This window comes from Somniosus microcephalus, chromosome 4 (assembly GCF_052327205.1).
Source record: "Somniosus microcephalus isolate GS21.2 chromosome 4, FLI_Smic_1.0, whole genome shotgun sequence".
NCBI classification, from domain to species: Eukaryota; Metazoa; Chordata; class Chondrichthyes; order Squaliformes; family Somniosidae; genus Somniosus; species Somniosus microcephalus.
Genome location: NC_140990.1, coordinates 169,658,286 through 169,672,536, shown reverse-complemented (window position 1 = coordinate 169,672,536; position 14,251 = coordinate 169,658,286). Strand labels below are relative to the sequence as shown.

Below are 14,251 nucleotides of genomic sequence, written 5' to 3'. Positions count from 1 at the left end.
CGCCACGCCATTACCAGCACGAAAACAGTATGAGCTGAAGGTGTGAGGGAAAATAATCCAATTCACGGCACTCGAGATGACCCGCTCCAGCAAATTCTGGGCCATTATCTTTTATTGTCCACTCGCTATCCCACCTGGTAACATATCTGCGATACGTAAGCTTTTTATTTCGACTGGCATTAAATTGACAGCAAGACCAATTCTTTTGAAACAATTTGGAATAAGTTTATTAAACACACAAACTCATGCAAGTTCATTAAACACACACATTCATGCACATCAAAACAATAGCCTACTGGTATTTATGGACTCTACTCGATTACAACAGGTAAGATAATGGGTTAGATTTACACAGATTGGTACCTCCCTGAGTCAAGCAATGCACGTGGCCTTTTTCATTGCTTCTTGGTCTGATCTGTAGAGTTCCTTGCTTCTTGGTCTGGTCTGTAGAGGGAGGACTCCTTGTTCTTCTGCATGGTTGTCCAGAGAGAGAGAGAGAGAGCCTTTGGGTTCCTTGTTTTATATCTTTTTAAGTCCATTGTCTATTGCTAAGGCCCCAGGATTGGGTCTTAGATTCATGGCAGTTCTTGATTGGCTTTCCTTTGAACATGTGTCTGTCTACAATGGCTGGTGCCATTTCTTGTTTAAGTTAATTGTTTGTTGACACCTTTTAGTGGCTCTTGAGTTTCAATGGTGAGTTTCGATGGTGTCTCTGTGGGGGGGTTATCCTGTTATGCAGGTTTCCTTTGTTAAGTTTCGCACTGTTGCCTTACCCAGGGGAGATCGATGCACATCAAATTTATCTTTATTATTACATATATCTTATATTCATAGTCTCGAGTCCATCACACATACAAAACATATATTTTTATTCTTACAGATTCCCCATCTTGAGGGGGAAATATTCTTATTGACCCCTCATTTGGTTTATCTCCTCAGGGTTTGCATATGGTGGTTCAGTTTCCTGAGGAGTTTTCTCAGGTAGCAGATTATGATGATCCCCACCACTACAATTATGGCTTGTGCCAGTATCATAAGCATTGAGAGGGTTCTGAGCCAGGGGTGTTGTCCTACATTATACATTGTTTCCACCACGGGCTGGCTCCTAACTTTTGTATAGCTCTGCTGTTTATGGCATTGTTCTGTGTCATCTGTATCATTATCATGGTTCTTTGGGAATCAAGATCAGTGTAGTATTTACTCTTTGGCAGTTTTTAACTGGTTAATATACCATTTCTTGTACTTAACGCCCCCTTTCCCCGGTAACTGAATCAAATAAACCACGGGGTTCAATCGGTCTATAATCGTGTGCGGTCCTCACCACCTGGGCTCAAAGGCATGCTTTTTTTCCCCATAATTTGGAATCATTACGGTGTTCCCCACCTAATACTCAAAGGGACGTACTTTCTTGTCAAAGTACCTTTTAATTTGTCTTTTTGACTTCCCCAATTTCATGGCCACAAATCAATTCATCTGATTGGTGTGATCTACCACTTGTTCCAGCCACTTGGAACTACATGGTTCCATTGTCTAGGGGCTCATCCCCGTTAGTGTTAGCTGGCCTGGCGTTCTCATGAGTCTCCCTGTCATGGCCTGATATGGGGAGACTCCTGTTGTTTTATGAGGTGTGGACCTCATTGCCATTAAACACATTGGCAGCATGTTAGCCCATTAAGTGGGGTGGTCCGCACACAATTTTTTTAACATTAACTTGAGGGTCCTGTTCCCCCTTTCGACCCATCTGGATGACTGGGGGTGGTGAGCAATGTGTAGTTTGTGTTTTATCCCCAACATTTCCTACAGGTGAGTAAAAATCTTACCGGTAAAGTGCGAACCTTGATCACTGTCCACTTGTACCGGTACTCCCTGTGGTGATAGTTACCCTCCGCCCCGGTAGGGGGTGACGGAGAGTAAACAGAGAAAGGAAATGAATAAAGAAGCCTCGTGTTGATGGCTGAAGGAATATATCCCGTGTCCGTGTGTTGAGCACATGACATGGTGACAGAAGTGGCAAGTACCCGAAATCATCATCATCATCATCGGCGACCACTCGAATTCGAGTATGGTATGTCCTTCATCAGTCATCTACTTGTGGGTCTTCAGGTGGCTGTGGAGGCCAATCCGAGATCCACAGACTCTACTACAGTGTGGGCATGTAAGACTATTGGTAGTGACTGGAGTATGGGTCTTCTTAAGTTGTTGTCTCTCCTTACGGCACTGGCGTTTATCCTCAACGGCACGCTGGAGATTCTTTTCATGTAGTGCGGCACCGTTGTGGATGTATTTTCTCCAATTGTCTCTGTCCAGTGCGATTTCCTCCCAGTTATTAATATCGATATGGAACATTTTAAGGATTACTTTGATGTTATCTTTGTAACGCTTCTTTTGACCACCAGGAGACCTCTGCCCTTCCTTCAACTGGGAGTACAGAACCTGTTTTGGGAGACGTGAGTCTGACATGCGAATGACATGTCCAATCCATCGGAGTTGATGCTGCATGATGAGCGTAGTGATGCTGTAGATATTGGCCTCTTCAAGTATACTCCAGTTGGTACGCTTGTCCTCCCAGCTGACCCTCAAGATTTTGCGTAGAGAGCGTTGGTGGTATTGCTCTAAGGCTTTGAGATGTCTACTGTACGTAGTCGAGGTTTCAGCTCCATATAAAAGGGTGGGAAGGATGATGGCTTTTGTAAAGTCTGTGGGTTGTGCAGTTAATAAATACACAGACTTCAGAAGTAACAAACAAAACAGGTCTTTACTATTCGAAGGTCCGGGCGAATCTGCCCCAGCAATCCTGCTACAACACTTATATACTGGTGTGGTCACTATCGGTATTACAGTATACAGAAGCCAAACAAATAGTGCCACACCTAAAGTAGTTCCCTTAAAGGTGAACGGTTACATTCAATAGTTCCCTTAAAGATAGACGGGTACATACACTACAATCCTCCCTTTTTAGCTTATTACTTACAGAGCCCCCGTTAAACATGCATATCTTCAACTTCTTATAAAACAAATTACAGATATAATCTCGGTGGAGTCAATGTCATATAAAACAATTTACAAATATAATCTCGGTGGAAACAGTTCACAGGTTCAGTCTCTGCGGAAACAGTTCATAGATTCAGTCTCTGATCTTGACTCGTTCCGAACAACATTTCTTTGGTGTAGCCGGATTACCTGGCTAGCGTGACTCCTCCATAGCCTTTTTCTTGACGTAACAGCTTGAACCTTCGTCCTGTTGAACCAGCAGTGCGGACTTTTACAACCAACTGGCTGTCTTGACATTTTCCAGTTTTTCAACTAATTTAGCTCCTTTCGTAATGTCCCGCCTGGAATGGTAGAAGTGCTAATATTTTAGACAGTTATTATCTTCTGCTTCTTCTTTTTCTTTTCTGCCTTTTTGAAACTCTCGGAGATCCTTTCTCTGCTGCCAGCTGTAGCGCCACCAACTCTCTATGTTCCTTAGACCTTAAGTGCTTCCTCCGGATTTCAGCACTTTGAGAGTTTTCATCACAAGCTGGGCAGACCATATCCTCGTAATATTCAGTGTCACTCAACAGGTCATGGTAATATTCGGGTTCGTCCTGAGTTAGGCCAGCGAGAGAGACTTCTTCTTCCTCCTCACCCGTCTGGACGTTAGCTGACGGTGGTTCCTTCCCTAAACATCTTTCTTGAAAAGCCTTCTTCATGCATTCATATTCATCCCGCTCTTCCTGGGTTATCTGCCATTCCTTCACGATGGACCTCATTTGTGAGTTCAATACCTTCCTTTCCATCGGTAATTGCATTATCAGGCTATTTAACCCTTCTACTGAAGTAACGGTTTCCACATTCTTCTGTTCACCTTGACGTGATTCAACGTACTTTTGGCATCCTTGTAAACTTTGTGTTGCCACCTCAGCTATCTCCGTGACTTTTGAGAGCTCCGAATTCGTTCCCCCTGAAGATTGAAGCTCGTGTTCAGATTGTTCCCCTTGCAGAGTCTTGTCCTTCAGCACATGAAGGAGTTGGCTGACCGTTAACTCTTCCCTGGGAACACGGTGGATCAGAGTCTTCTCCATTTCCTCCACCTCTTTCTCCAATACTTCCACCTTACGTTCCTCTTGAACTTTGGCTTTCAGCGCTCAGAAAAGTTGCGCCCTGATGCTCTCTAGTTCATGTTCAGGGACCATTCTTACAGTGTCCTGTTCTTCCACTGAAAGGATTCCCAGTTGAATCTGTTCTTCAAGTTGTTGAACCTCGGTCATTGCCGCCTCATATTTGTCTTGGGTGTCCTTCAATGTTTTTATAAGTTCTTGGACATCCTGTCTTTCATGCTCTGCCATGATTTTCACCTCTAATTTCTCATCTATGGATGGAGCTCCTACCGATGAGTCTGTCTTGGCCTTGAGCTCATCAAGAATTTCCTGCAGCCTTTGGACTTCTTGCTCATGTTCAACCTTTAGTTGTTCATATGCTTCTACTGAAACTAGCTTTTCGGAGGCTGCCGAGTTAACCCCCTCCAGAATTGTAGCCTGGGCCTGTTCATACTGTTCTTTCAACTTCTCACACTCTGCTTGTAAGGAGTCGTAGAGAAGAACTGGAATAAAATCCTGGCTCCCTGAAGATTCCTCTTCCTTTGGTTCATTCTGTAAATATTCTAGTTCCTGAACAGCATCAGGGGAATGTGATTGGTATTTGACCACGATGGCTCTCTGGTCGCTCTCTGCTTGAGCTAGCTGTCTCTGTAGTCTTTCCAGGTTCTCCCATTCGGTGTCACAGAACCTTTCCATATTTTTCATCTCTTGTACGAGACGGTCACTCAACTGTTCTAATTGTTGTCGTACTTTGACATAAGTTTGCGTCTGAGCTCGGTGTTCTTCCGTCATGGATGAATCCTTTGCTTGAACAGGCTCAGAATTCTCTGTCAACCTGGAGTTCTGCTCTGCAGCTTTATTCTTCTTGGTACCATAAGTCCTTCTGCATGTCTTCGTTTTCTTTCCCATCGTCGGCAAGTCCCTTTTAGCCTTGTCTTCCATATTCGACTTGGTCTTATCATCATCCATTTCAGAATCTGAGCTAATAGCTTGCACCGAGTCCTCCCTCATTATGGCTTTTAGGTAATGCCATTCCATGTCTATTTTCTTAATCCACTCCCGTCCTAGAAGTGGTGGTCCTCCCTCAGGTAATACGTACAAGTTCATTCTTGGGTGTTCTTTACCCCTATCTCTCACCTTGACTCTTATTTTCCCCACGGGGTATACGTTATGCCCCGTGTATGTCTGTAATACGAACTTGGTATTTCTTAAAGGTATGTGAGAGAATAGCCGGTGGTAGTCCCTTCGGTTGATGACTGATAGAGCTGATCCAGTGTCCAGCTCCATTCTTACTTGGACTCCAGCTATTTTTATTATGACCCAGATGGCCTGTAGATCCGTTTCTTTACCCACATTGTGGATTCTCAGCCTACCCAGCTCCTGGTTGTTTGGGTCTGAGTCTGAATTCTGTTCGCCTGAACTCTTCTCAGCCACCTTGTGTACCTTGTTGTACTTTTCTTGTGGTGGCTTCCTTTGATTATTGGTCTTTTTCCCGGACCGGCATACCTTCGCGATGTGACCCAGTTTGCCACATTTCCTACACTCTTGGTTCTTAAACCAGCATTGATTCTGGTCATGCGTTGTCTTCCCACAACGGTAGCATTTTGTTGTGCTTGAAGTAATTTGGTCTACCCCGAGTGCCACCGCCTTTAGTTGCATTTCCGCCGTTCCTTTCGCTGCGGCTTCGTGCGATGCAGCTATAAGGACAGCCCTGTCCAGTGTGAGGTCGTTCTCTTCCAGTAGTCGCTTCTGCGTCCCTTCTTTGGACAATCCGCATACGAACTTGTCCCGCAGCGCTTCTGTCAGATTCCCTCCGAACTGGCAGTATTTCGCTAGCCTACGCAGTTCGACCAAGTATTCCGCATTGCTTTCGTCTTTCTTCTGCGTTCTTGCGTAGAATTTGAATCGTTCAGCCAGCATCAGCGGTGTGGGGTTCAAGTGGTCCTTCAGCACAGCCACAATCTCTTCGAAGGTCTGATCCGCTGGTTTATTTGGTGCTATTAGATGCTTCAAGAGCCCGTATGTTTTTGCCCCCATCGAGTTTAGCAATGTTATCGCCTTGTCGTCTTCCTCTATTTTGTTGGCTTCGCAATAGATCTCGATGCGTTCCACGTACGTGGCCCAGTCTTCTATTTCAGAATTAAAGTCGTTAATATTCCCTCGCTTAGGCATTTTTCTTCCCTTGGGAGCAGCACCAGTATTTCTTTAAGTATTCTTATTTATTTGTTTGTTTCTAAGATGGCGGTTTTCCCGCGAAATCGGCGGTTTCCCGCTCTTTCCTTCTCTCCCCGCCCACTTCAATGGCGGTATGTCAATCAAGATGGCGGTTTTCCCGCGAAAATGGCGGTTTCCCGCTCTTCCTTTCTCGCCCCGCCCACTTCAATGGCGGTTTCCCGCTTCTGGCGTCTTCTCCACCTAATGGCGGCTTCCCGCGTTTCTTCCCGGTGGAAGGGGTACGCTTCCCCCACAGTGGACAGGTTCAGCCGCTGGCTGGCTTCCACACAGCTCCCCTTACTCGGCTATGTCTTTTCCTCCCGCCCGCACGGCTCTACCGGCGCTGGGTACACCCCGTTAACGGAGGACAGTTCAGCCGCTGGACTGGCTCTCGCGCAGTCTCTCTCTCCGTACCCGGCTCTGTCGCTCTCTCACCCGCACGTTCGGTGCTACCGGCCCTGGGTACCCCGTTGGTGGAGAACAGTTCAGCCGCTGGACTGGCTCTCGCGCAGTCTCTCACCCCGTTTCCGGCTGTGTCTCTCACCCACTCCCGCACGTTCGGTTTTGCTGGCTCTGAGTACCCCGTTGGTGGAGAACAGCTCAGCCGCTGGACTGGCTCCTCGCAGTCTCTCTCTCCGCACCTGGCTCTCACCCGCACGGTTCCCGTTTGCGTCCCCAGCCCTCTCGCAGACCGGTGTTTCCCTCCCCGGCTGCGGCTGGGTTTCTCTTCCCGCGCCTACTCGCAGGCTCAGTGCTTCGTGGCTGCGGTCGCTGCCCGGATTTTTCCCGCCGATCGCGGTCCGGCTGTCACCCGACGCCGTTGGACCCGACTTTTGGCCGGCACAGCTCCCCCTTGACCGAGGTCGAGTGCTCTGCCCTTATCCTCCGGATACTTCTACACCTTCCCCTACCCACAGTCTCTTCGGCCGCCTTGTTCCCTGCTGATCAGCTCACTCCGCACCGTGGTAGAAGGGTAGTCAGTGCCTGTTGCAGACGGAAGCTTTTGTTGCTAAAGTCTTCCACCTTTCTCCTGCTGCAGCCTCGTGTTTTCTTCCAGCAGCACGACGAGGGCGGTTGCCTCTCTTCGACGCTCTTCTTGCTTTGGTAATCTTGCCGCAGGGTACGATCGGACTCATCGCCACTGTAAAGTCTGTGGGTTGTGCAGTTAATAAATACACAGACTTCAGAAGTAACAAACAAAACAGGTCTTTACTATTCGAAGGTCCGGGCGAATCTGCCCCAGCAATCCTGCTACAACACTTATATACTGGTGTGGTCACTATCGGTATTACAGTATACAGAAGCCAAACAAATAGTGCCACACCTAAAGTAGTTCCCTTAAAGGTGAACGGTTACATTCAATAGTTCCCTTAAAGATAGACGGGTACATACACTACAGCTTTGTATACAAGAATTTGTATACCCGAAATACCCATGTTAAAGACTGTCCGCGTCAATGGAACTAACTTTCCCGGTGAAACCAGTCAGCTCCCGGTGAGTGAAAGTTTACGATACGGGTGTAGCATAGTAGCTAGTTAAGCCAGGACGGAGATAAACAAGAGAGACTGAAAAAAAAAAAGTGTACTTACCCCACGTTGCTTACTATCATGGCCACTCAAAGTCCTGCATTCTTTCAGATTTCTCCCCCCTCCGAATTTGATTTTACACGGCTGAAAGAGTGGCTGGTGTGGCTCAGCAGATTTGAATGCTTCAGACAGACTTCAGGCCTTGATAAACAGTCACAGGAAAAACAGGTCAACTTGCTATTATATTCCATGGGAGCGGAGGCTGAAGCGATCGTCCGGTGCAGGAATATTACGGCTGATCAACTGAAAAGCTATGACACAGTTAAAACGGAGTTGTCTAATCATTTCATCCCGCGGAGGAATTTGATATTCGAACGCGCAAGATTCCATAGGCGCGTGCAGGAGAGAGGGGAATCGGGTGATAGCTTCATCAAGGCGCTATATGAGCTCATAGAACACTGTGAATATGGAGCTATGCGGGACAAACTAATTCGTGACAGATTGGTTGTTGGACTAAGGGATCTTAAACTCACTGAAAAATTACAGATGGATCCAGACCTCACAGTTGACAAAGCAAAAACACAGGTTTTCCAAAGTGAAGCAATAAAGAAACAGCAATCAATGCTTCAGAAAGATAGTAATGAGGAGGAGGAGTCCATTGAAACCATAAGTGCCCCCTGACAATCAGCCCCCCAAAAACATTTTTCTACCAAATCAAGACAAACTGACGCACATGAATATGTACAGAGGCCTCGCACTGGAACTCAAACTGGAACGCATTTCCAACCACAAAAGCGGAGTTGCAGATGGTGTGGCCGGAGTACACACAATAGACAAATCTGTCCAGCCAAAGATGTTAGCTGCAGGAATTGCCAGAAAAAGGGACATTTTGCTGCAGTTTGCCGATCCACACCTGCGGTTGCTGAAATATCAGAGGATGACGACAATGAGATAGCGTTCCTGGGGTCAATTGGAGATGGGCAGGACCAGCCGTGGACCATCACCCTAGGTCTGTGTGGTCACATGACTGAATTCAAAATCGACACAGGGGCTGATGTCACTGTCATCCCGGAGTGCCTCTACAACGACCTAGGTCAAGAGGCTCTTCAGAGCACCACTAAGATTCTTCAGGGGCCTGGTCAAGTCCCGTTGAATGTCAGAGGAAAATTTTCAGCTACCCTGACCCGTGGTCCACGGTCTACAAAACAGGACATGTATGTGGTACGCGGTCTACGAACAGCGCTCCTCGGTCGCCCCGCCATCATTTCCCTGCGTCTGGTGCCCAGGTTGGACCCACAAGTAGCAGAGACAGTATCTATGGACCTCGAACGGGAGGTCAGACAGCGGTTCCCCAGACTGTTTCAAGGCATTGGGCGACTGCAAGAGGAGTATCACATTCGCCTCAAGCCGGATGCTAAACCTTTTGCTCTCTCTACACCCCAACGTGTCTCGCTCCCCCTTATGTCCAAAGTTAAGGAGGAACTCACCCACATGGAGCAACTGGGGATAATTGCAAGAGTTGAGGAACCCACAGCCTGGTGCTCCAGAATGGTTGTAGTCCCAAAACTCAACGAAAAAAATCAGAAGCTGCGTAGACCTAACAAAACTCAATGAAAGTGTCTGTAGAGAGCTGCATCTCTTACCCTGCGTAGAGCACACTCTGGGGCAGCTGAAAGATGCAAAGGTTTTTACAAAGCTTGACGCTCAATCTGGTTTCTGGCAAATACCCTTGTCAGAGGAGTCAAAACATCTCACTACGTTCATCACGCCATTCGGACGTTACTGTTTCCACAGACTGCTCTTTGGAATATCCTCCACCCCTGAGCATTTCCAGCGCCGCATGTCCCGCCTCCTTGAGGGACTTGATGGTGTCTTATGCCAAATGGATGATGTGCTGGTGTTTGGCGCAACCCAAGAACAGCACGATCAGCGATTTTTTGCAATTCTCAGTAAACTGCAGCAAGCTGGACTTACTCTTAATTCCAAATGTGAATTCGCCAAAACGCAGGTGAAATTTCTCGGCCAGGTCATCGATGGGACCGGTGTCAGAGCAGATCCTGACAAAGTCAAGGCCCTCGCACACATGGCCGCGCCAAGGAATGTATCTGAAATACGCCGCTTCATGGGCCTGGTCAATCATTTGGGCAAATACATACCCCATCTAGCCGATAAAACCAAGCCACTCCGGGATCTCCTCAACAGGCAGACCTCATGGTATTGGGGACCCCAGCAGTCCCAAGCTTTCGCTGAGATAAAGACGGAGCTAACCACCCCGCTAGGCCTTGCACTGTATGACCCCAATGCACTCACTAAAGTGTCAGCTGATGCCTCATTGTTTGGCTTGGGTGCAGTCCTTTTACAAAAGAGACCTGACACTGACTGGCGCCCTGTAGCCTATGCTTCACGAGCCCTTTCAAAAACAGAGCAGCGCTATGTGCAGATTGAAAAAGAGGCCCTGGCCATTACATGGGCATGTGAGCGCTATAGAGACTTCCTAATAGGCATGACATTCCAGGTCGAAACAGATCACAAGCCCCTCCTTACACTATTGGGATCTAAAAACCTGGACGAGTTGTCCCCCCGCATTCAGCGCTTTCGGATGCGACTCATGCACTTTCACTTCACTATATCACATGTGCCAGGGAAGAGCCTAGCAACTGCCGACGTCCTCTCCAGGGCTCCCTACCAGCCGCCAGTGGATGATTCCCCTGAGGTGCAGTGCACAGAGAATTATGTACACTCAATACTCACTGCACTGCCCATTACCGAGAAATGCCTGGCTGCACTTCGTCAAGAACAGGAAATGGATGAATTACTTCGTCAGGTCTTCGCATACTGCCGTGAGGGCTGGCCAGATCATGCGAAACTTGACAACGCTCTTAGACCTTACGCGGCCGTTTCAGGTGACCTCACTATTGCACAAGGATTGCTGCTACAAGGGTGCCGGTTGGTCATTCCAGCATCAATGCAGAAAGACATTCTGGACAAACTGCATGATGGCCATCAAGGGATCACAAAATGCAGAGCACGAGCCAGGTGTTCTGTCTGGTGGCCTGGATTAAGCGGTCAACTACAACGTAAAGCACAACAATGCCCAAGCTGCGCCCAAATGAGACAACAACCACCAGAGCCATTGATTCCAGATGACACCCCTGAGGGCCCATGGCAGAAGGTTGGGGCTGATCTATTTCATTTGGATAACTCAACTTACCTGGTAATGTTTGACTACTTCTCTAAGTTCATTGAAGTTATCAAGCTCCTCTCCACCACCTCACATGCAGTCGTTGAATGTATGAAATCCTGCTTTGCCCGCCTAGGGGTCCCCCTGCTGGTCCGAACAGATAATTGCCTCGGACACCTTTCGCTCATTTGCCGACAGCTGGGACTTCACTCGTGTCACATCCAGTCCTCTGTATCCTCAAAGCAATGGGGCTGCCGAGCGCGCTGTCCAGACAGCCAAACAGCTTTTAAAAAAGTCACCTGACCCATACCGGGCACTCCTTGCATACCGTTCCACACCTCTTTCTAGCGGATTCAGCCCTGCTGAGCTGCTACAAGGCAGAAAACTTCGTACAACCGTGCCAACTATGCCATCACTCCTGACCCCAGGCTGGCCCGACCTCCAGAATTTTACAGACAAGGATAAACAATCTAAACTAAGACAACAGTTCAACTTTAACAGTCGCCACAGAGCTAAGCCCTTGTGTCCACTCCTTCCAGGTGACTATGTGTGGATACGTGACTCCCGCAAAAGAGGCATTGTGCAAGGACAGGCCAACACCCCAAGATTGTAGCTGGTTGATATCCAGGGCCAGATTGTTCGCAGGAACCGCAGACACCTCGCACTTACCCAGCAGCCCCCAGACGCTGCTGATGAGCCTTCCATTCCCGATGACTACAATGGGGATGCGGGTCCTGAAACTCCTCCACCCACAGGGGATACCCCACCTCCGTCTCCTCCACCCACAGGGGATACCCCGCCTCCATCGGGTTCCAGACGATACCCTGAAAGGGTCCGCAATCCTCTTTCATACCTCCAGGACTTTGCAACGTGAATAGCTTAAGAACCAAGACACCTCATTGGGTCAGAATAATACCCGAGGTACTTGGTGGAGGGTTCAGGCAGTCACCTTGTCCCTCCAAGCTTACTCTGCTTGCATTATTCATGTTTCTCTAAAAACAAAAAAAAAGAGATACATTGTGCATTAGAGATGTTATGTTTGTTAGAGTTTGTTATTTCTTAAGCACAGTAAAAAAGTAATTATTTGAAAGAAGGTCATTTGAAATGTTAATAGTAAAGGAATAGTATTCAAAGTCTTTTTAGAAAGGGAGATGTTCCATTCCCGATGACTACAATGCGGATGCGGGCCCTGGAACTCCTCCACCCACAGGGGATACCCCGCCCCCAGTAGGGGCGACGGAGAGTAAACAGAGAAAGGAAATGAATAAAGAAGCCTCGTGTTGATGGCTAAAGGAATACATCCTATGTCCGTGTGTTGAGCACATTACACTCCCCACCTACAAAACACATGATTTAATAGTGTTTTGGCTGCCGTGATTGTGGTGTTGGAGCGGCAGTGGAATGCTTCGATCCATCTAGTGAATTGATCCACCACCGCTAGGGCATGCTGAAAATTGCCTTGCATCTGTGGAAGTGGCCCAATGAAGTCTATCTGGAGGTGTGTCCATGGCCCTTGAGGTGGGGGCACGCTTTGAAGTAAGGCTCGGTCAGTGCATGCGGGGGGATTGTGCTGCAGGCACGGTAGGAATCGTGCCACATATAGGTTGATTGTTTCCCTCATGGAAGGCCACCAAGTTGTGGATGCTACCTTATAGAAGGTTACCAGTGTAACATTTGCATATTGAATTATCATTGGCCCGCAGGCATCTGTAAGGAATACCTATTATATTCACATGTGATCACATGCTGAGTTGTCATTGGCCTGCAGGCATCTGTAAGGACTACTATTGTTTTGAAGACCCAGGCTAGGGGTCCTAATGCCATGCTTTTCCCCACTGGTGCTGCTATGAGTAAGATCACAGACCTAATGCTTAATAAATACTCCGTTGTCCTGCAATTTATTATTTTTATACAAAGTGTGCAAAACAAGACAACCAGGGCCGAATAGTGCCCTGCCATGGAGTGGGAGTGAAAGAGGGAGAGCAGTTCCTGACCCACCTCTGGTGGAACACACACCACCGGGCAGGCGTATGGCTTTCTTTTGAACATCAGCAACTGCTCCGCTGAGTCAGGGGCAGTGGCTAGTATGGTATTGGGGGCCCAGGCTGTCGGTTGAGGAAGGGGTCTGCCTTCCTCGTGCCAGGCGCTTACAACGGCGTATGGCCAGTATTGCTGCTACAGTGATTTTAAATCTAGGTGATCTGTTGGGGAGCCCTTGCTATCAGCATTGCAGGGCTCAACAACTGTATCCTCTATCTCCCCATTAATCACAGCGTCCTTGGCTGCTCTGTCTGCTCTGGAATTTCCCTCACTATGTGGACCCCCTTTTCTATGGGCTGCTACCTTTCCTATGAAGCAGGGCTGGGATCGCTGTTTAAGGTATGACCAGAGCAGGCGTAACCAGGGCCCATGGGCCAGGGCCTTACCGTCTATTGTACGGTAGTCATTTTTGTGGTATAGGGGCAAGGAGAGCATGGTGCTTATAGCATAGGCACTATCGGACCAAATATTCATGGGTCTATCTGAGGTTTCTTTCACGGCGGTTAGAAGTGCGGTGATTTCTGCATATTGTGAGGACTGTCGGTTGCATCATCGCTGGATAGTCTCTCTGGCAATACCACAGCATACCCGGTGTGGGGGGATACCTCGATGTGATATGTGGACCCATCGATGTAGACATCTGGGGCGCTTGGTATGGGCTCTTTCTGCACAGTATGGGACTCAAAGTTAATCATGGGTAGCGGATATTCATGCGGTTCCCCCTCATAAACCAGAAATTGTGGCAGCAATGTGGTGGGCTTGGAAATGATACCAATGTCTCTTTCCATAAATTCCAATGTCCATTTGCTGAGGCGCTGCGAGGAAACTAGCGAATCTCCAGGTTTCATCAGTAAGTTTAGAGGCGTGTGAGCGCTGTGAAGGATGGTCGCTTGTAGCCCAGAAATAAAGGTAAAATGATGTACCGCCCAGAAGACGGCCATCAGGTGGCGCTCGCACGCGGTATATGTCTTTTCTGCCCCCTGCAGGATTCGAGACACATATGCAATGGGTTGTAGTCGATTAGCTCACGTTTAGCACAGAACTGCGGCAAGGCTTTGTTCTGTGGCCCCGACCTCCAAATGGAAGGGCTGCATGGGGTCTGGAGAAATCAGACATGCGACCTGTATCACTGCAGTTTTTAATTTGGCCATGGACTGGGTGTGAGCATCAGTCCATGCCGGGTGTATGTCATCATCCTGCAGTTTTATCAA

General features: G+C 48.0%; 1 pseudogene; it reads right to left on the bottom strand.

The window, feature by feature from the left end:
- Positions 1–1,663: 1,663 nt before the first annotated feature.
- LOC147119979 (protein NYNRIN-like) lies at positions 1,664–13,590 on the bottom strand (annotated as a pseudogene).
- Positions 13,591–14,251: the final 661 nt, after the last annotated feature.